We start from the raw sequence: 21933 nt of genomic DNA, 5'->3' as shown, positions 1-21933 counted from the left end.
GTTTAAGGCAATAATAATAATAACTTTGAATAGTTATGATTACAATTAACTTCTTTCATATTATTTCATTTTGTGTTTTTAAGATACTCCCTCGTATCATCAGATGATTCTTATCATGCCAGCTATTAGAGTCTTAGTATGTTTCCTTGTATGAACTAAACTCTGGGAAAAATACTTTTAATCGAGTAATAAATATATATACTATATACAGAGACATTATATATTTATAGCCCCAGGGTTAGGTGGCAAGCATGTGTTGATGAGGACTAAAAGATGGCCTTTAAGGGAAACGATAAGCAGCTGGCCTTATTGCATCATCTGGTGTAAAGATTTGCCCTTATTCAAACATCTTGCAACATCTACTCTCAGAATAGGTCATGGTCCTTCAGGGCCTGACATGTGCTGAATACTCTTCAAAGAATGTTCTTTAGGCTGTGTCCTTGGCTGGCAGGCTTGCTTATTAAGTAACTTATAATGTGTAGACTAAGGCCACATTAAGGAAAGGGAGCTAGCCACTTAACCTTACAGGAGTTAGTAAGGACTTTAAGCTGGGACAGCCATATATCTGGTGGCTCTTTTATGTTGCTGTGATATGCATACATATCAGCCTTGGGCTAACCTTACAATGAAAACATATCCTGTGTACAGTGCCTGAGGTCACCTAAAATAAAGCTGAGTGTTCATCAGTTATAGATGTTGCTGGTATGTACAGGGTGGTATTCTCTGATGTGTGTCAAACTGGAGTTAAATAAGACTTATTAGGTCTTGTGAGTTTGATGTATGATTCAAATCTTGAACCCTACTTCAGTGGTCCCATAGCATACCAAAATACAATTTCTGTACGTATTCCAACATAGATGGAAATTATGAATAAATCTGCTAAAAATTTTATTTACATATACATTTATGATTAAGGGGCATATACCTACTTAAGAGGTAGGATTAGTTTAACATAGGTTATTCATATGTTTACCTTTTTGTGATATTGGCAGTTTCCAAAGGAATTATGCCAAATTATATTCCCAGCAGCAACATATGAGAGTTCTACTTAGTCCACATTTTTCCAATTTTAGCCATTCTTCTGTGTTTGGAAATGCACATCATGTTGGTTTTCATTTACTTATTTCTCTCAAATAATGATGTTGACAAACTTTTTCACATACTTATTAACCATTAGATATGCTTTTTTGTGAATTTTTAATTAAGTCTTGGGTCCATGTTTTTATTGATTATCTTTTTTCCTACCAATTAATAGAAGTTATTCAACATTAGTTCATCATAAAATGTCATATACTTGGAATCACACAGTATGCAACCCTTCAAATTGGCTTATTTCATTTAGTAATATGCATTTAAGATTCCTCCATGTCTTTTCATGGCTTGACATGTCATTTCTTTTTAGCTCTGAATAATATTTCACAGTCTGAATGTACCACAGTTTATCCATTCACCTCCTGAAGGATATCTTGCTTGCTTCCAAGTTTTTGCAGTGATGAATAAAGCTGCTAACAAGATCTATGTGTGGGTTTTTGGTGTGGACATAAGTTTTCAATTCCTTTGGATAAATACCAAGGAACAGAATTGCTGAATTGTATGTTAAGAGTATGTTTAGTTTTGTAAGAATCTGCCAAACTTTCTTAAAAGTGGCTGTACCATTTTGTATTCCCAACAGCAATGAAGGAGAGTTCCTGTAAATAGACTTATGGTGGTGATCATTTCTCAAAGTATAGAAATATTGAATCATTATGTTGTACACCTGAAACCAATACGTTATATGTCAATTATACCTCAATAAAAATAAAAATAAGTGAGGCAGAAGGACATCTGGATCTACTATAGCTAAACTGAGAAGTGTAGGGTGAAGAAGCTTCTAGGGAAAGGGGATGATACAAAGTAGGATGGTTTGTATTCTGAGGATGTTATGGAAATGCTTCCCAACCCCTGAAGTACTCCCAGGGAAATAGGAAGGGGGATGGTTGTTTTAACTCAGCAAGGGTGAGTACCTGGGGCTACAAACCTGACATGACATCCTGTCGCTAATATAAAATCCCAGGAGGTGACTCTGCACACAAATTAAGAATGGCTGGATGAGGGCATATTCCCTGTGGACACTGACACCTTCTAGTCCACTGTGCCTGCTGAGGACCAAATGTTTGTGTCCCCCCTCCATTCATATGTTGAAACTTAATCCCCAGTATGATGGTATTTGGAGGTGGGGCCTTTGGGAGATGATTAGGTTAGGAGGGTGGGGCCCTCATATATGGGATTAATGCCCTTATAAAAGAGGCCCCAGAGATCTCTCTCATCCTCATCTGCCATGTGGGGACACAGAGAAAACAGCCATCTATGAACCAGGAAGCAGGCTCTCACCGGACACTGATTCTGTCAGCACCTTCATCTTGGACTTCCCAGCTTCCAGAAATGCGAGAAAATAAATTTCTGTTTGTTTATAAGCCAAAAAAATATGAAATGAAAATAAAATACCATGACTGTCAAAAGAAGAGGTAATCACTTTTTAAAAACAATTTGAGGAAGACATTACATAGAATGGATGAGATTTGGTATTGAACAAATTCCATGAAGGTAGAAAGCATCTGTTTTGTTCCCTGGTCTCCCTAGAGGACAGCAGATTATGTGACATATAGTAAAGGCTCAACAAATACTAACCAAATGACTAGATGGATAGACAGATAGAAGAGAAGAGCAGAACTAAAGACATAGTCTTTAGTAATTCCCAATTTATGGAGCAGGAAATGGAAAAGCTACAATGTAAGAAACTTTCAGAGAAGGAAAGGAGGAACAAACATAGACCCATACAAGGGATAAGATCATTTCCAGGAGGACTTGTTGGACAACAGCATCAAACATTAACAATTGCCAGAAGATGAGGCTCTATTTGATAAAGTTAGCATAACTTATGTTTCTCATTTTGAGAAGATTCTATGTGCGTCTGATTTTATGATCTTCTGAGAACTAAATTACGGGATAAATAATAATACCTAAAAGTTCAAATAAGAGTGTGCAGGGTAAGAGTATGTTTTTCAATGCTTCTATTTCTTTATGTCTTGTTATGTTTGTATCTATTGAGTTTTAGTGAACAAAAGCCAATACTAACAATACAGATTTGCCTTATCTCAAGTCTCCACGTCTAATGATAGCTTTAGCTTTGAATTTACATAGCCACTAATAGGTACCATTATTAACTGTCTCTTAGCTATTAGAAATGTTGGCAAAGTGTCTAGGTGGACAGGCCTGGCTCTACAAGAATCAGATAGAACATTCAAGCACATAATGATAATGGTAAAATTCATTTATTTACTTACCACAATCAATATGAAAAAGCTTTGGGCCACCTTTTGGTTAGTAGTCTGAAAATATTAGAATTCCTACTAGACCACTTCCCTCAATATCAGTATTATTTACTAACTATGATATTCCATGAATGGTTAGACGAAGCAAGCTATAGTCATTATTTTTGACATTTTCAATTGATGTGGAGATGCAAATTCATAGTATTATATCACACAGAATTTACTATAATTTTTGTGCTACAATTTGTCTTAAATATTTGGATTATGAGATTACTAACTGCAAGACTGCAGAGAAAAATGCAATCTTCTGAAAAATTCTCTTTAGAGTCTATGCTTATCTTTGTAAAGCCACTTGTCTTCTTTTTGCAGAAATGTCTGTAATAGAGATCCCTCAGTTTATTTAAATCTTTATGTCTTAATTGCTGTTGCAATTCACTTTCTATAACTGGTTTCAAAAAATTTATGCCCATTCATTTGGATTTTATATATCCACGTATTTCCCTCAAACTTCTAAATACAGTCTCTCATCTCCATTAGACAAAAAAATTCATTTTCTAAATTTATTTTTTATTTTTAATAGATTTTGTTATTTAGAGCAGTTTTAAGTTCACAGCAAGATTGAGGAGAAGGTACAGAGATTTCCACTATAGCCCTGCCCTCACATATGCATAGTCTGCCCTACTGTCAACTTTCTCCACCAGAATGGTACATTTGTTAAAACTGATGAACCCACACTGACATATCATTATCACTCAAAGTCCATAGTTTACATTAGAGTTCACTCTGGGTTTTTTATTCTATGGGTATTGATAAACTTATAATGACATCCACCATGATAGTATCATACAGAGTAGTTTCAGTGCATTAAAAAATCCTCTGTATTTTGCCTACTCATCACTCCCTCCCCCTTAACCCCCACTAACGATTGACACTTCTGCTATTTCCCATAGTTTTGCCTTTTCCAGAATGTCACAAGGTTGGAATCACACAGAACATAGTCTTTTCAGACTGGCTTCCTTCACTTAGTAATATGCATTTAAGGTTCCTCCATATCTTTTCATAGCTTGATAGCTCTTTTTTGTTTTTTTTTAGCACTGACTAATATCCCATTGTCTGCATGAATCATAGTTTATTCATTCACCTGCTGAAGGCTATCTTGATTGATTCCAAGTTTTGGCAATTATGAATAAAGTTACCATAAACATCTGTGCCCAGGTTTTGTATGGACATAAGTTTTCCACTCCTTTGGGTAAATACCAAGGAGCACGTCTGCTGGATTGTATGGTAAGAGTGTTTAGTTTTGTAAGAAACCAGCAATCTGTCTTCCAAGGTGGCCTTACCATTTTTGTATTCCCATCAGCAATGAATAAGTGTTCCTGTTGCTCCATATCCCTGCCAGCATCTGATGCTGTCAGTGATCTAGGTTTTGGCCATTCTAATAGGTGTCTAGTGGTAGAAAATTCATTTATTTTGTCATATTTTGTACTTCTTGCCCTGTATTAGTCTTTTTACTGGGCTCAATTTCTCCATAAATAAATATTAACTCATAATATGCCAAAAATCTAAATATAAAAAGCTAAAACTTCTTGAAGAAAATACAGATAAAAACTTTTGCATCCTTAGCTGTGTCTTGCTCAATGAAACTACATAGAACAAATCTGGTTACCATTCTGTGCACCAATCCTTCCACAAAAGGCAGAGAGTTCTCATGTGCTGTCTCTAGATGCCTCAATCATGCGTACTCTGCTTTTCACCCTTCTGTAAACTGAAGGCCAGGAGCAACATAACTGAGGTTCCATCTCTCAAAGATTCCACCATCCTGGAATTTTTTCTTTTCATTAACCTGTTCTCCCATCAAGGTCTGTCCCAGTTTCAAGATCTGTCCCACTTTTTTGCTCTTTTCTCCCTCTGACCTCCCAGTAAACCAGGCCCTACTGTTTGTAAATAGAGTCACTTTACAGAAACAACAGAGGCTGTTGACCTCCTACAAAAAAGGAAGATCTAATGTGGCAAATTTTGTCACATAATTTAATGGAATACTGTTTTCATAGAAAGAGTACTTAGAATTTCCTTGATCTGTCTGGGGAGTGGGTAGAATGAGGAGGCATCTTGACCCACAGTATCTTTCCCACTGCCTATTACTCATCTATGAAATCTTCTATGTCTTTCACATCTCATATTGAATTCATTCATCTAATCCCTCATGAATGGCAGACTGACAGGACAATGATGAGAAGAAGATAAATAACTTGTGATTTAATATGGAAAATATGTTGGGCCTTTTGAGAGTGTCTCTGACTGAATTGTTCACGTTTGGCCTCCCCTGTTGTCTTTGGGCTTCCCTAGAGACTCATTCTTAAATAGTATAAGCCTTGCATTTCTTTTATCTGTAATCTCCTATTATGATACAGGGGTCCTGTTAATCTGGTGGTGAGGTGTGGGGGAGGGGAAGTATGCTATAATTCTATGATTGGGTCTCAGTCTTTTAGTGGGCCTGTGGCCTTGGACTGTGACCTTCACAAGTGCTTATCAGTTTTCTCTACCCAGCTCCCTTAGGTGAGATGGGTAGGTTAAAGGAAGCTTGAATTGGGCATTTCCCTTCCCCCCTATTGATTAGGCTCTGGTAAAACCCATGATGGTTAGGCTCTGGTAAAATAGTTTTCTTTAAGGGAAGGCCTTTGTTAAGGAGAACAGAACACTCTAGGAGTATTTCAAAGTGTTTATTTTTCCCCTCCCCCGCTGAAGGAAGGCATGAGGGGATTTTTCTCCAATTTTTACCCTGAAACAATAAAATAAAGTAAAATAATCCTCTCATTAGTTCTTTAAGCCACTCTTTCTCTTACTCTAAAAGCACACAGATTTGTCCTTTTTGGAGATATCTTTCCAAGCCATGTAGAGAACTCTTATTTCTGCTACAATGAGATCCAGCCTGTGGTAGCAGAAGCAATATGTAGAGGCATACATTTCTCCCACAAAATTTGGAGAGGAAAAGTATAAGCTGGAGGCATGCATGTATAATAAAATAATGTCTTTTACTTTATGATTCAAAAATACATATTGATGGAACTAAACTAAAATAAGTGCCATATATATTTGACTTGTGCCAATATGTTTAGAAGTGAAATTATAATTTCATCCTCCCTGTCATCTTGCAAGATTTCCTAATACCTGTCAGAATTTTGTATAACTTTGATATATATTTTATATCAGGATAAGGCAGACTTGTGTTGAAAAGATTTTCAAAACTTTTTGATCCATTTAAAGGAAGATATAATTATTAAACCTGAAGGAGAAAATATAGGTGAGTGAAAAAATCAGAACTGGAGGTTGTGATACTTTTGCCCATTACCGATTCTGTTTTCCGTCAAGATTTAGGATATTATTTCCAAGAATTCCTAAACAAGATAGAGTGATATAAAAATTGAATGAATGAAACAAGGAGCTAAAGGAAGGCAAAGGAGGAGGCAGCCATATTGGTGAGAAACTTCTGGGAAAATTTTCCCAGAAGAAATAACACTGGAGCAAGTGGCATGGACCCCATTGTTTCTGCCTTCCACGGTATCTGAAGTCAAACTTAACATTTGGTAGGTTCTTAATAAGTAGCTGTTGAATTAATAATTGAGGATGATTAAAGAGGAATTCAGGGCAGAAAGATGAAGAGATAAGAATCAAAGTTATAATCTAGGAGTGCGCTATCATTTTCTCTCCTGAAAATAATCTATAGTATTAATGCAAAAGTCTAAATCAGGGGTTGGCAAACTTTTCCTGTAAAGTGTCAGATGATAAATATTTTGGACTTTACAGGCCTCTGCTCTCTCTGTTTCAATTTACTATGCCACGGACAGAAGCAGCCGTAGACAATGTATAAACAAATGGGTATGGCTGTGTTCCAAAACATTTATTTACAAAAATGTTCAATGGGCCAATTTGGCCTGAGAGCCATTTCCTGATTCCTGGTCTAAATCCACGTAGTTTGGGACACTTCATATGTCGAGGCTGGATTACAAATTCTATCTGTTCTTTCCTTCTAGCAGCCAGAAGTAAAAGAAACTACCACAGCAATATGGTCATGAATGTGAATTACAAAAGGTTTAATGATCAGCATAGAATGATCTACCATGAACTGGAAAAGATTTCCTTCTGCATTGGTCTGTAACTCATTTTGTAGGCCATTATATAAAAGTATTTTAAACAATGGATGACGGAATGAAATAAAGAAATATGTGAAACTAAACCAAGATGATTTCACAGCATCATCCAGAGGTGAGAACATCTGCTCTTATACCTTTGTAAAGAATAAAGAAAAAAAATTTAACGTTAAAACTTGAACAATTCAGAAACAACTGTTTTTCGTGAAGGTACATGGTGAATTTGCACTGTAGTCCTCCTTTGATGATTTCACACACACAGTCAGAAAGAGCTGATTCTATAGCAGTAGGGTTCCAAAAACCAATTCCATCTGCCAGGGAGTTAATAGCTACAGGCAGTTCATGGTGAACCCTCGGCAGTCCAAAGACTTGGAGGAAGCGTAATTTTTGAAAACAAGTTTTCAATAGATCTACCCTGTCATGCTCTCTTCAGAAACAATTTTGAGATTAACAAATGAAAGAATCTTGATTCAACTGATTTCAGACTCTTCACATGGCAAAAGCAGATGCCCCTCATGAGTGATCCAAAACAAATGCAAGAAAACTGAAGAGTATAGAATGTGTAGAACGCTTGTTGTATTCCCTTGCCCCATTGTAACTGTGAATAGATACGTGCAGCAACACTCAGTTTAGAAAGGTCTTATTTTCAAGGTTTCAAACCCATAAGCCATAAGGCTTGGGTCACATCTCCAGAAAAGCCACCAAACCTTCTAATGTGATAGCTGAGAGTAAGGGGTATCTAGAATGGACCGTGGAGGAAGGATAGGGTAAGTACTATTTGAGACCCAGCAACCAATAACAGTGATGGAGTCTGAGATTCATCCCACCAACATCCTTTTCTGAGTTCGCCTTCAGGAAGGACCATGGAATCATGGAGGAGCTGCTCCTCAAACCTAGGTGGAGAAGTCAATCTACACAGAACAAAGGCAGAATTAGATGGCCATGAAAATGTGACCACAATTGATCAAGGGCCCCAGGCGATAGACTTTGAGATCCATTTCTGCATTTGTGCTGAGGCCACACTCTCCACAGAATGCTGCCAGCGAATGACTGGTTGTAGCAAGCTTAGGAAGGCAGACACTTTCCCGAGAGACACGGGATTCCTCAGATTGCTGATTTTGTGGGGATTACTCCTCTCTGGTTTTACTAAACCATCTTTAGACCATGTAGCATCCTAGGATTCATCCATCCAAATGTTTTCTCTCTGCTTCACTCAGGATCAGCCTTGTATCACAGTCTGATGTCTCTCCTAACCTTTCATGACTCCCTCTCTTTTTTCCCTCCTTCAGGCATTTCCTCTAATAAAATCCTAGCACATTTAATTCTGTATAGGCATATATGTCTTGCACACATGGACTACCCACATTTCAACACTAGTTTAAGTAAATACTTTAAAAGTAGGTGGCCAGCCGGGTGGCGCAGTGGTTAAGTGCTCACGTTCTGCTTCAGCAGCCCGGGGTTCACCTGTTCGGATCCTGGGTGTGGACATGGCACCGCTTGGCAAGCCATGCTGTGGTAGGCGTCCCATACATAAAGTAGAGGAAGATGGACACAGATGTTAGCTCAGGGCCAGTCTTCCTCAGCAAAAAGAGGAGGATTGGCAGCAGATATTAGCTCAGAGCTAATCTTCCTCAAAAAAAAAAAAAAAAGGAGTTTTACCATGTTTATTTGCAATATTGCAAAACAGTTAAGAAACATTTTTATAATGAATATTATTACATGCACAAAAATGAGAGGCAATGCATAACTAGCAATGCTTTCTGACAGGCTACAATTCATTATATCCTCATGACAGTAAATATAAATTAATTGTATATATTAATGTATCTTACTTGGAGTGGATATAGTTACTTTTCATAATTTCAGTGCAAAGGATTGTAGAACTGAAAAAAGTAGTCAAACCACCTTGTTTTGGAACAAAACTTATAATCACATATGATCCAAATCCACTCAAGAAAAGGCATAAACATGAGCTTATCATTGTAATAGACAATAGAAAAAAATATTGTTACAAACTACATGAAAATTATATCAATATTTCTACATAAAATTAAAGTATTTTAATAAAATGACTAAAATTTTGATTAAAAAGAGCAAACAAGAAATAAAAAAGCTCAGAAATTACAGTGCTTAGCAGCACATTGATATAAAGTGTGCAATGACCTATCTCAGAAGTAAATATTTTAAATTCAGAAATGAAGTCAAAATTAGAACAAATTTTAAAAAGTAAAAGGTTGACTAGATATTTAAAAACCAATAGACATGAATAAAGGAAAATCATACATAAATAAAGAAAAATATTTTTAAATATTAAAAATAAAGTAGTTTATATAAACACAGGCAATGAGGATTCAATTTATATGTAATTGGATTTTTCTAAAAGGAAACCTGAAGAGTGGAATAAAATAATAACCATTTGAAAAAGCATGTAAATTTTCCAAAATACCAAAGCAAATACAAAAACAAAAAACAAAAGAAACTACAAAGTGGAAGATTCTATCCAACACTGACATGAACACACATATGGCAAATATAAAAATTTTGGCATTCAAAATCAAATGAAGAGAGGATTCTGGAATAACAGAGGAGTAGAAAGCACCAGAAATTTGTCTCCCCATCTAGACAACAAGTGCACTAGTAGAATCTGTCTGATGTAACTATTTTGGAACTCTGGAGTCTATTGAAGGTTTCCAACTTCCATGGGAAAGCTTAGACAGTAAATTGTAATTAATTTTGGCCAATTTCAGCTCATAGCACAGGAGCACCTAGGTATCTCCTATCCCCAGCCATATAGCGAACAGTTGTTATGCACATGTTCCTGCAACATCCAGCATATAGCTCCCAGGAGCCAAGATAGTCAAAAAGAACCCTGTCCTCCAAACATCGGAGATCTATGCTCTGATTGCTGCTTGGTGCATCTGATCTCAGAGAGGTGGACAAAGAGGAGAGCAGTCATTGTTGTTGCACCTCCCTCCATTGTTGCAAGCTCCTCCCCTTCCAGCTGAAGTGACTTCCAGAGGATTCGAAAGGTTGATGCCCTTCCTCCTCTTTTATTCTTTTCTTTTTTCCTCTTTTGGAGCCAGCCATTAAAGATTAGGAGATTCAAAAGCAACTGCATATATGGGGCAAATTAGAAAGTGACCACACACGCCCAGGGAAAGGCACATGCTCAGAAAAGACGTAAGAAGAACTTAAGTATATATGTCAGGCTGATCCTTGGCACAAAGACAGCCTAGAATAAGCAAACAATAATAGAAAACAGCAAACTTTGAGGAAGGGAAAAATATGATTTCCAAGATACCACATTATTAGATTCAAAGGTCCAGTTTTCAATAAAAAAAATCAGAAGGCGTACAAAGGAACAGGAAAATATAGCCCATCCAAAGGAAAAAAAAAATTAACAGACACTGTCCCCCAAAAAAGACCTGATTATAGATCTACTAGACAAAGACTTTAAAACAACTGTCTTAAAGATGCTTAGACAACTGAAAGGAGAGTCACACTACTGCCATGTGCTACGAGAGCAAAAACGAAGTTTTATTACAGTAGATTCTATATTTCCATTCTTTCTGGAAGAAATTGTGTGAACAGAGAAGGCACAAAATTAAGCATTCATATTTAAATTTACTTGTTAGATTGATGTACTTTGTTTTCCATCACGTTTATTCATTTTTAATTCAGATATAATTCACATAGCATAAAATTCACCATTTTAAAGTATACAATTCAGTGTCTTTTTAGTATATTTACAATATTGTACAAACATCACCAGTACCTAATCGTGGAACATTTCCATCACTCCAAAAAGAAGCGTCATCTTAGCATTTACTCTCAAATTCCTCTTCCCCTCATTCCCTGGCAGATACTATTTTACTTTTTGTCTCCATGGATTTGACTATTGAGGACATTTCACATAAATAAATTCATGCAATAGATGGCCTTTTGTGACTGATTTGTTTCATTTAGCATAACGATTTCAAGATTCATTCATATTGTAGCATGTATCAGTAATTATTCCTCTTTATGGCTGAATAATATTCTATTGTATGCACATACTATATTTTTCTTGTCCATTCATCAGGTGATGCACAGTTGGGTTGTTTCCAGTTTTTAACCCTTGTGAATAATACTGCTACAAAAGTTCCTGCACAAGGTGTTTTGTTGTTTGTTTTATGAACACCTGTTTTCAGTTCTTTTCATCATATATCTAGAAATGGAGTTTCTAGATTATGTGGTAACTTTATGAACTGAGCTACTGCTAAATTGTCTTCCACACTGGCTGCACTATTTTACTTCCGAAAAGTGATGTATGAGGCTCCAATTTTTTACATCCTCACCAAAATTTATTTTCTGTTTCTTTTTTTAAATTATAGACCTCCTGGTGGGTATAAAATGGTATCTCATTGTGCTTTTGATTTGCATTCCCCTGATAACTAATGATATTCAACATGAATTTCATATGCTTATTGGCTGTTGTATATTCTTTGGAGAACTGTCTATCCAAATACCTGCTCATTTTAAAATTAGGTTATTTTGCTTTTCATTCTTGAGTTGTAAGAGTTCTTTATGTATTCTGTATACTAGACCCTTATCTGATAAATAATTTAACAAACGTTTTCTTTCATTCTCAATGTTGTCTTTCTACTGTTTTGACAGTGGCCTTTGAAGTGCAGAGATTTAAATTTTGATGAAGCCCCATGTATCATTTTTTTTTTATTATTGCTTTTGCTTTTGGTGTCATATATGAGAAATCATACCTTCCAAGGTAATGAAGATTTACAACTATATTTCTTTAAAATAATTTTATAGTTTTAGCTCTTACATTTAGATGCTTTTTTCCATTGAGTTAAGTTTTGTATATATCATGAGGTAGGAGTCAAAATTCATTGTTTTTCATATGGATATCTAGTTGTCCCAGAACTACTTTTTGAGAAGACAATTATTTCCCATAGAATTGTCTTGACACTTTTATCAAAAGTCAATTGACCCTGGATGTGCGGGTTTATTTCTGGACTCTCAATTATATTCCATTGATTTGTGTGTTTCTCCTTATGCCAGCACTACCCTGACTTGATTACTGTGGCTTGATAGTAATTTTTGAAATTGAGGAGTGTGAGCCCTTTGACTTTGTTCTTTGTTTTCAAGATTACTTAGGCTATTTGGGGTTTCTCACATTTCCGTATGCATTTGCTGTATCCCATAAGTTTTGGTATGCTGTATTTTTGTTTTTAGCCTTCCAAAGTATATTCTAATTTTCATTTCCATTTAGTTTTGAACCATTGGCTACTTAGGAGTATGTTGTTTACTTTTTATATATCTGTGAGTTTTCCAAATTTCCTTCTGTTATTGATTTCTAATTTTATTTCATTTTAGTCAAAGAACATACTTTGTATGATTTCAATCATTTAAATATATTGATACTTATTTTGTGCCTAATATATGGCTGTCCTAGAGAATGTTACATGTTCATGTGGGAAGAATGTGTATTCTGCTTTTGATGGCTGGAGTGTTCTATAGATCTAATTACTTAGCTAATTGGTTAGTAGACTTGGTTAGTTAGTTAATAGTCCTAATTAGTTTATGGTATTTTTATAGGTCTAATTTGTTACCTTACTGACCTGTCTAGTTCTTGTGTCAATTATCAAAAGTGGGATATTAATGTCTCTGACTATTATTTTTGAGTTATCTATTAATTCCTTTCTTCAATTCTGTCATATTTAACTTCATGCATTTTGGGGCTCTATTATTGAGTACATCAAAGTTTATAATTATTATATCTTCTTGATGAATTGACTATTTTTTCATTACATAATGTCCTTCTTTGTCTCTAGTAACAATTTTTGTCTTAAAGTCTATTTTGTTTGATATTAGTACAGTCACTTTTTAGTTACTACTTGCTTGAAACAGCTTTACATCCTTTTACCTTCAATGTGTTTAAGTCTTTGAAAAGTAAGTGAACCTTGGATCATTTTTTTTTTTTGAGGAAGATTAGCCCTGAGCTAACATCTGCCACCAATCCTTCTCTTTTTGCTGAGGAAGACTGGCCCTGAGCTAACATCTGTGCCCATCTTGCTCTACTTTATATGTGGGACACCTAACACAGCATGGCTTGCCAAGCGGTGCTTAGGTCTGCATCTGGGATCCAAAACGGTGAGCCCTCCGCTGAAGCAGAGCGTGCTAACTTAACTGCTGCACTACTGGGCTGGCCCCTTGGATCATTTTTTCGAATGTATTCTGCTAATCTCTGCCTTCTAATTATAGAGATAATTCATTTATATTTAGTCTAATTATTCCTGCCATTTTTCTATTTCTTTTCTATATGTTTTATGTCTTTTCTGTTCCTCAATTTCTCCATTATTGCCTTCTTTTCTAAGTAGATATTTGCTAGTGTATCATTTTATTTCTTTAGTTGTTTCTTTCTGTATTTTTTTATTTTTCTTACAGGTTACATTGGAAATTACATTTAACATATTATTAGAATTTAGTCTATATTAAAACCAACTTAATTTCAATAATATACATAAACTTTACTCCTTTATGGCTCCATCTCTCTCCCCTTTATGATATTATTGTCAAAAATTACATTGTTATAGTTCTGTGTCCATAAACATAGATTTATAATTATTTTTAATGCAGTTTTTCAAAAATTTTATGGGGAACAACACAAGTTACAAACAAAAGTACAATTATGCTATCTTTTATATTTATATGTATACTTTATAATTATCTTTACCAGTATTCTTTATTTCTTCATGTAGATTCCAGTTATTCTTTTGTGTCCTTCATTTTAGTCAAAGGACTCCTTTTACATTTCTAGTAAAGCATATCTGCTAGTGAAGAAATCTCCCAGAGTTTCCTTATCCAGGTAAGTCTTAATTTCTCCTTTATTTTTGAAGGATAATTTTGACAGATATAGAATTCTTGGTTAACAAGTTTTTTTTTTCTTTTAGCACATTGAATATGTCATCTTACTGCTTTCCAGTCCCCACTGTGTCTGACGAAAAATAAGTTGTTAATCTTATTGCAGATTCCTTGTATGTGACAAGTAACTACTCTCTTGCTGCTTTCAAGATTCTCTTTATTGTTAGCTTTCAAGTTTGACTATGATGTGTCTACGTGTGCAATTCCATGATTTTTCCTACTTGGAATTTACTAATATTTTTGGATGTGTAATGTTTATCATCACATTTGGGATGTTTCTGTCCAATATTTCTTCAAATATTCTTCTGCCTCCTTCTATCCTTTATTTCTGAGACCTTTATTATGTCGAGGCTGGTAGGATTAATGTTATCCCACAGTCTCTGAAACTCTGTACCTTTTTTTCATTTTTTCCCCTTTTTATTCCTCAGACTGGATCACCTCAATTGACTTATTTTAAAGTTTAGTGATTCATTTTTCTTCTTGCTCAAATCTACTGTTGAGCTCCTCTAGTGAATTTTTATTTCAGTTTTGATACTTTTTTGACTCCAGAATTCTTTTTTGTTTCCTTTCTTATAATTTCTGTTTATTGATTTTCTTTATTTGATACAGGTTTGTTCTTATACTGTCCTTCAATTTTTTAGACATGGTTTAATTTAGATCTTTAAGCATACTTAAAATAGCTGATTTAAAGTCATCATCTAGAGGATAGTGTCAAGATGGCAGCATAGGAAGACTCTGAACTCACCTCCTCCCACAGACACAACAAATTAACAACTACTCTTGGAACAATTACACTTGAGAGAGAACTGAAAACTGGATAAAAAGAACCCCTACAATGAGGGACAGTGCTGACTTAGGTGGAAATTGCAAAAATTGCTTTCTGGAGAGAAAAAGGCCATCTCCTAACTGTGGCACTTCACAGCCAGCTGGGAGCAATCTTAAGGCATGAAGCTTTCCCTGGAGGAGTGGTGGATCTGAATGAGGAAGAATTACCACTATAAACAGCTTTTGGACTCAGCACAACTGAGACAATTATCATAATATCTGGCTTTATTGGCTATTAACAGTAACAGGGAATAACCCTCAAAAAGCTATTGGACATTTGGGGGAAAAAACCTACTCTTAAAGGACCTATGCACAAATTCACACATTTCCAAAAGCAACCTAAAATCACCAGAAAGAAAGATACACAGTCCTTTGGTGAAAAGAGACTCACTTGGTAGAGTATCAGCACATCTCAGTGAGAGGTGAAAGCCCCCACCCCAGGCTGGGACCACCTCCCCCAGAACTGAGACATTGGCAGCAGCCATTATTGCAAACTAGTACAGGTGTGCTGACACAGATGCTGGCAGATGCCATTGGAGTTCTTCCCCTGGCCTGATAGTGCAAGTATCTACCTCACCCACTAGAGCACCAATTTAATCAAGCTCAGCCAGGGCAGGCAGCCTGCCCTAGGGACTGGTCTCACATAACAGCAAGTCCTTGGGCAACTTATGGTTCTGCATAGGCAGGGGGGCCTTGAACCTCTTCAGCCAGGTGAGTGGGTCCACCTCTGTGTGGCAGGGCATTTATGAGGGGTGGGCCTCAATTGGCAGAGTACATGGGACCTCTGCAGTGGGGCGACTGGGTCCACTTCAATGGGTGAGGGTGCACTCATGGGGAAGGACTGTGTTAGTGGGGTTTGTGGCCCTGCAGGCATTGGGGCTTGGTAGCTGAAGCAGACTCGTTCTTCTCAAAGAGCCACATAGGGGATCAGCGCCATCTTCCAAAGCCTGGAAATTGGATGGTCCCATGCCTAGGGCAGGCCCAACTCAGCTACAATCCTGAGAACTAACAACAGCCTTGTAGTCTGGAGGCCTACAGCAATTGTAAGCCCCCAAGCCTAGCAACTGGCCATGCTGGGGGCCTACTCACTTAACAGAAAAACTGTAACAGGAATGTACTATTACACCTTACAGCCAATGGTGCTGGGGCTCCCCACACCTGGTAAAGTGACTGAAGGGTCCATGGAAGCCACATGTGGCTGAGCAATACAATCTGCCAGCCAGGGAGACAGCCTAGCCTCCCCAGGCACCTGCAGCAGTAGCAACCCTATCATAACAGAAGGGCACAGGTAGCCCAACAGGGGACACTCTGTGAACATTTGCAACTGGTGACAAGAATGAAGCACACTGATGGGCCTCATAAGGCATCTCTTACATAAGGCTACCTCTTCAAGATCAGGAGATGTACCTGACCTACCTAATACACAGATATAACCACAAAGAAAGAGGCAAAATGAGGAGACAAAGGAATACATTCCAAGTAAGGGAACAGGACAAAAGCCCAGAAAAAGAACTAAATGGAACAGAGATAAACAATCTACTTGATAAAGACTTCAAACAAAGAGTCATAAGGATGGTGATTGATCTTAGGAGAAGAATGGATGAACTCAGTGATAATGTCAACAAAGAAATGGAAAATATAAAAAAGAACCAATCAGAAATGAAGAATGCAATACTGGAAATGAAAGATTCACTAGAGGGACTCAATAGCATAGTAGATGATACAGAAGAAAGGATCAGTGTGCTGGACGAAACATTAGAGGAAATCACCCAAGCTGAACAGACAAAAGAAAAAAGAGTTAAAAAGAAAGAAGACAGTCTAAGGGACCTCTGGGACATCAAGAATACTAACGTTCATATTATAGGTGTCCCAGAAGTAGAAGAGAGAGACAACAGAGAATCCATTTGAAGAAATATAGCTGAAAGTTTCCTAACCTAAGGAAGGAAATAGACAGGAAGCACACAGAGCACCAAACAAGATGAACCCAAAGAGGGCTACACCAAGACACATTATAACCAAACTGTCAAGAATTAAATATAAAGACAGAATCCTAAAAGCCACAAGACAAAGGCAACAAGTTACATACAAAGGAAACCCCATAAGGTTATCAACTGACTTCTCAGAAGAGACCTTACAGGCTAGAAGAGGGTGGCACAATATATTTAAAGTGCTGAAAGGAAAAAATCTACAGTCAAGAATTCTCTATCCAGCAAGGTTATAATTCAGAATGGAAGGAGAGATAAAGAGCTTTCTAGACAGGCAAAAACTAAATGAGTTTATCACCAAGAAATCAGCCATACAAGAAATGGTAAAGGGACTTATTTAATGGGAAAACAAATAGGAATAAGAAAATTATAAAAAAAAAAAGTAAATAAAATCACTGGTAAAGGCAAATATTCAGTAAAGGTAGTAAAGGTAGCAGATCAACCATCTGTGCAGCTAATATGAAGGTCATAAGACAAAAGTAATAAAATAATCTATTTCCACGATAATAGGGCAATGGATACACAGGCACAAAAGAGAAGTTAGATATGATATCAAAAACATAAAATGTGGGAGGAGGGGAGCAAAAGACTAGAGCTTTTAGCAAGAGATCAAACTAAAAAGACCATCAATTTAATATAGATTTTTATACTTAGGTCATTATATATGAACCTCATGGTTATCACAAACTATAAACCTATAATAAGTACACAAAACATAAGAGAAAGGAAGGCAAACATAATACTAAAGAAAGCTATCAAGCCACAAGGGAAGAGAGCAAGAGAAGAAAGGAATAGAGAAGAACTACTAAACCACACAGGACAAAAGTAACCAAATGGCAAAGAGCACATTCTTATCAATAGCTACGTTAGATTTCAATGGAGTAAATGCTCTAATCCAAAGGCATAGAGTGGTCGACTGGACAAAAAAACAAGACCCAAATATATGCTGCCTATAAGAGACAAACTTCAGCTCTAAAGACACTCACAAACTGAAAGCAAAAGGACGGAAAAAGATACTCCATGCAAATGACAATGTAAAGAAAGCTGGGGTAGCAATAATTACATGAGACAAAATAGACTTTAGAACAAAAACCATAACAAGAGGCAGAAGGACACTATATAATGATAAAGGGAACAATCCAACAAGAGGATATAACACTTGTAAATATCTATGCATCCAACGTAGGAACACCTACATATATAAAGCAATTATTAACAGACATAAAAGGAGAAATAGACAGTAGCACAATAATAGTAGCGGACTATAACACTCCACTTACACCAAAGGATAGATCCTCCAAACAGAAGATCAGTAAGGAAACACTGGCCTTAAAGGACACAAGAGACCAGCTGGATGTAGTAGATATACAGAACATTCCATCCAAAAACCACAGGATACACATTCTTTTCAAGTGCATATAGAACATTCTCCAGGATAGATCACATATTAGGCCACAAAACAAGTCTAAATAAATTTAAAGACTGAAGTAATAGCAAGCATCTTTTCTGACCACAACGATACAAGACTAGAAATCAACTACAAGAAGAAAATCAGAAAAGCCACAAATATGTGAGATTAAACAAAATGCTACTGAATAACAATTGGATCAATGACGAAACCAAAGGAGAAATAAAAAAAAAACCTGGAAACAAATGAAAATGGAAATATGACATGACAAAACTTACAGGATACAGTAAAAGCAGTTCTAAGGGGAAGTTTATAGCAATGCAGGCCTACCTCAATGAATAAGAAAAATCCCAAATAAACAATCTAACAGTGCACCTAAAGGAACTGGAAAAAGAACAACAAACAAAGCTCAAAATCAGTAGAAGGAAGGAAATAATAAAAATCAGAGCAGAAATAAATTAAATAGAGACTAAAAAACAACAGAAAAAAATCAATGAAACTAAGAGGTGTTTCTTTGGAAAGATAAAGTTTACAAACCTTTAGCTAGACTCATCTAGAAAAAAAGAGAGAAGGCTCAAATAAACAAAGTCAGAAATGAAAGAGGAGAAATTACAATGGACACCTCAGAAATACAAAAGATTATAAGAAGATACTATGAAAAACTACACACCAACAAATTGGATAATCTAGGAGAAATGGATAAATTCTTAGAATCATACAATGTTCTAAAACTGAATCAAGAAGAAATAGAGAATTTGAATAGACCAATCACCAGTAAGGAGTTCGAAACAGTAATCAAAAACCTCTCGATAAATAAAAGTCCAGGAGTAGATAGCTTCCCTGGTGAATTCTACCAAACATTCAAAGAAGACTTAATACCTATCCTTACCAAATTCTTTGAGAAAATTGAAAAGGAAGGGAAGCTTCCTAACTCATTTTATGAAACCAACATTACCCAGGTGCCAAAACCGGACAAGGACAACACAAAAAAAGAAAACTACAGACCAATATCATTGATGAACATTGATGCAAAAGTCCTCAACAAAATACTAGCTAGTTGAATACAATATATTAAAAAGATCATACACCATGATCAAGCGGGATTTATTCCAGGAATGCAGGGATGGTTCAACATCCACAAATCAGTAAATATGATACACCACATTAACAAAATGAAGAATAAAAACCACATGATCATCTCAATAGATGCAGAGAAAGCATTTGACAAGATGCAGCATCCATTTATGATAAAAACTCTGAATAAAATGGGTAGAGAAAGAAAGTACTTTAACACAATAAAGGCCGCATATGACAAACCCACAGCTAATATCATTCTCAATGGAGAAAAACTGAAAGCTACCCCTCTAAGAACAGGAAGCAGACAAGGATGCCCACTTTCACCACTCTTATTTCACATTGTACTGGAAGTCCTAGCTGGAGCAATTAGGCAAGAAAAAGAAATAAAAGGGATCCAAATCAGAAAGGAAGCAGTGAAACTCACTATTTGCAGATGATATGATTTTATATATAGAAAACCCTAAAAAATCCACCAAAAAGTTTTTAGAAATAATAAATTAATATGATAAAGTTGCAGGATACAAAATGAACAAATAAAAATCCTTTGCGTTTCTATACACTAACAACGAAGTAGCAGAAAGAGAAACTAAGAATACAATCCCATTTATAATTGCAATAAAAAGAATAAAATATCTAGGAATAAACTTAACCAAAGAAGTGAAAGACCTGTACGCTGAAAACTATAATTCACTGTTGAAAGAAATTGAAGGAGACAAACAAATGGAAAGATATTCCATGTTCCAGGGGTGGAAGAATTAACATAGTTAAAATGTCCAGACTTGCTAAAGCAATCAACAGTTTCAATCAATCCCTATGAAAGTTTCAATGACATTTTTCACAGATATAGAACAAAGAATGCTAAAATTTAAATGGAACAACAAAAGATCCTGAATAGCCAAAGGAATCCTGAGAAAAAAGAACAAAGCTGGAGGTATCATACTCCTTGATTTCAAAATATATTACAAACCTATAATAATCAAAACAGCATGGTACTGACACAAAAACAGACACACAGATCAATGGAACATAATCAAGACTCCAGAAATAAACCAACACATCTATGGACAGCTAATTTTTGACAAAGGAGCCAAGAACATACAATGGAGAAAGGAAAGTCTCTTCGAAAAATGGTGTTGGAAAAACTGGACAGCCACATGCAAAAGAAGGAAAATCGACCATTATCTTACACCAAACACAAAAATTAATTCAAAATGGATTAAAGACTTGAATGTAAGACCTGAAAACATGAAACTTCTAGAGTAAATCATAAGCAGTACTCTCTTTGACATCAGCCTAGCATATTTTCAAGTACCATGTCTGACTGGGCAAGGGAAACAAAAGAAAAAATAAACAAATGGGACTAAATCAAACTAAAAATCTTCTACACAGCAAAAGAAACCATCACCAAGACAAAAAGAGAGCCTAACAATTTGGAGAAGATATTTTCAAACCATATATCTGACAAGAGGTTAATATCCAAAATATACAAAGAACCCATACATCGCAACAACAAAAAAACTAACCACCCAATTAAAAAATGGGCAAAGATCTGAACAGACATTTCTCCAAAGAAGATACACAGATGACCAATGGGCACATGAAAAGACGTTCAACATTACTAATTATCAGGGAAATGCAAATCAAAACTACAAGTAGCTATCACCTCACACTCATCAGAGTGGCAATAATTAACAAGACGGGAAATAAGTGTTGGAGGAAAGGGAACCCTCATACACTGCTGGTGGCAGTGCAAACTGATAGAGCCACTATGGAAAACTGTATGGAGATTGCTCAAAAAATTAAGAATAGAACTACCATACAATCCAGCTCTTCCACTGCTGGGTATTTACCCAGTGAACAAGAAAACATGAATGAGTAAAGACACATGCACCCCTATGTTCACTGCAGCATTATTCACAGTAGCCAAGACTTGGAAGCAAACTATGTGCCCATCAAAGGATAACTGGATAAAGTAGATGTGGTATATATACACAATGGACTACACAGCCATAAAAAAGGATGAATTCTTGCCATTTGTGACAACAGGGATGGACCTTGAGGGTATTGTGCTGAGCAAAATATGTCAAGCGAGAAAGTCAAATACCATATGATCTCACTCATAAATAGAAGATAAAAACAATAATGAACAAACTCATAGAGACAGAGGTTGGATTGGTGGTTACCAGAGGGGAAGGGGGGAGGACGGAGGGTGAAAAGGGTGATCAGGGATATGTGTATGGTGATGGCTTGTAATTAGT

At 36.1% G+C, this 21933-nt stretch overlaps 1 long non-coding RNA gene across 5 annotated transcripts in view; it reads right to left on the bottom strand.

Moving 5' to 3' along the window:
* The window catches only part of LOC138919553 (uncharacterized), an 84084-nt gene that overhangs the window by 10365 nt on the left and 51786 nt on the right, over positions 1-21933 (bottom strand). The window contains exon 3 of one of the 5 annotated variants that reach the window (XR_011429797.1): positions 8897-9089. The exons of 2 other annotated variants lie outside the window; for them this stretch is intronic. This is a non-coding gene — a long non-coding RNA (uncharacterized lncRNA). The remainder of the gene's footprint in view (positions 1-8896; positions 9090-21933) is intronic. 2 more of the 5 variants (XR_011429798.1, XR_011429799.1) reach the window with 2 other exon arrangements.

Source organism: Equus caballus, chromosome 20 (genome assembly GCF_041296265.1).
Source record: "Equus caballus isolate H_3958 breed thoroughbred chromosome 20, TB-T2T, whole genome shotgun sequence".
In the NCBI taxonomy this organism is placed as follows: Eukaryota; Metazoa; Chordata; class Mammalia; order Perissodactyla; family Equidae; genus Equus; species Equus caballus.
This window is presented reverse-complemented; position numbering and strand designations above follow the sequence as displayed.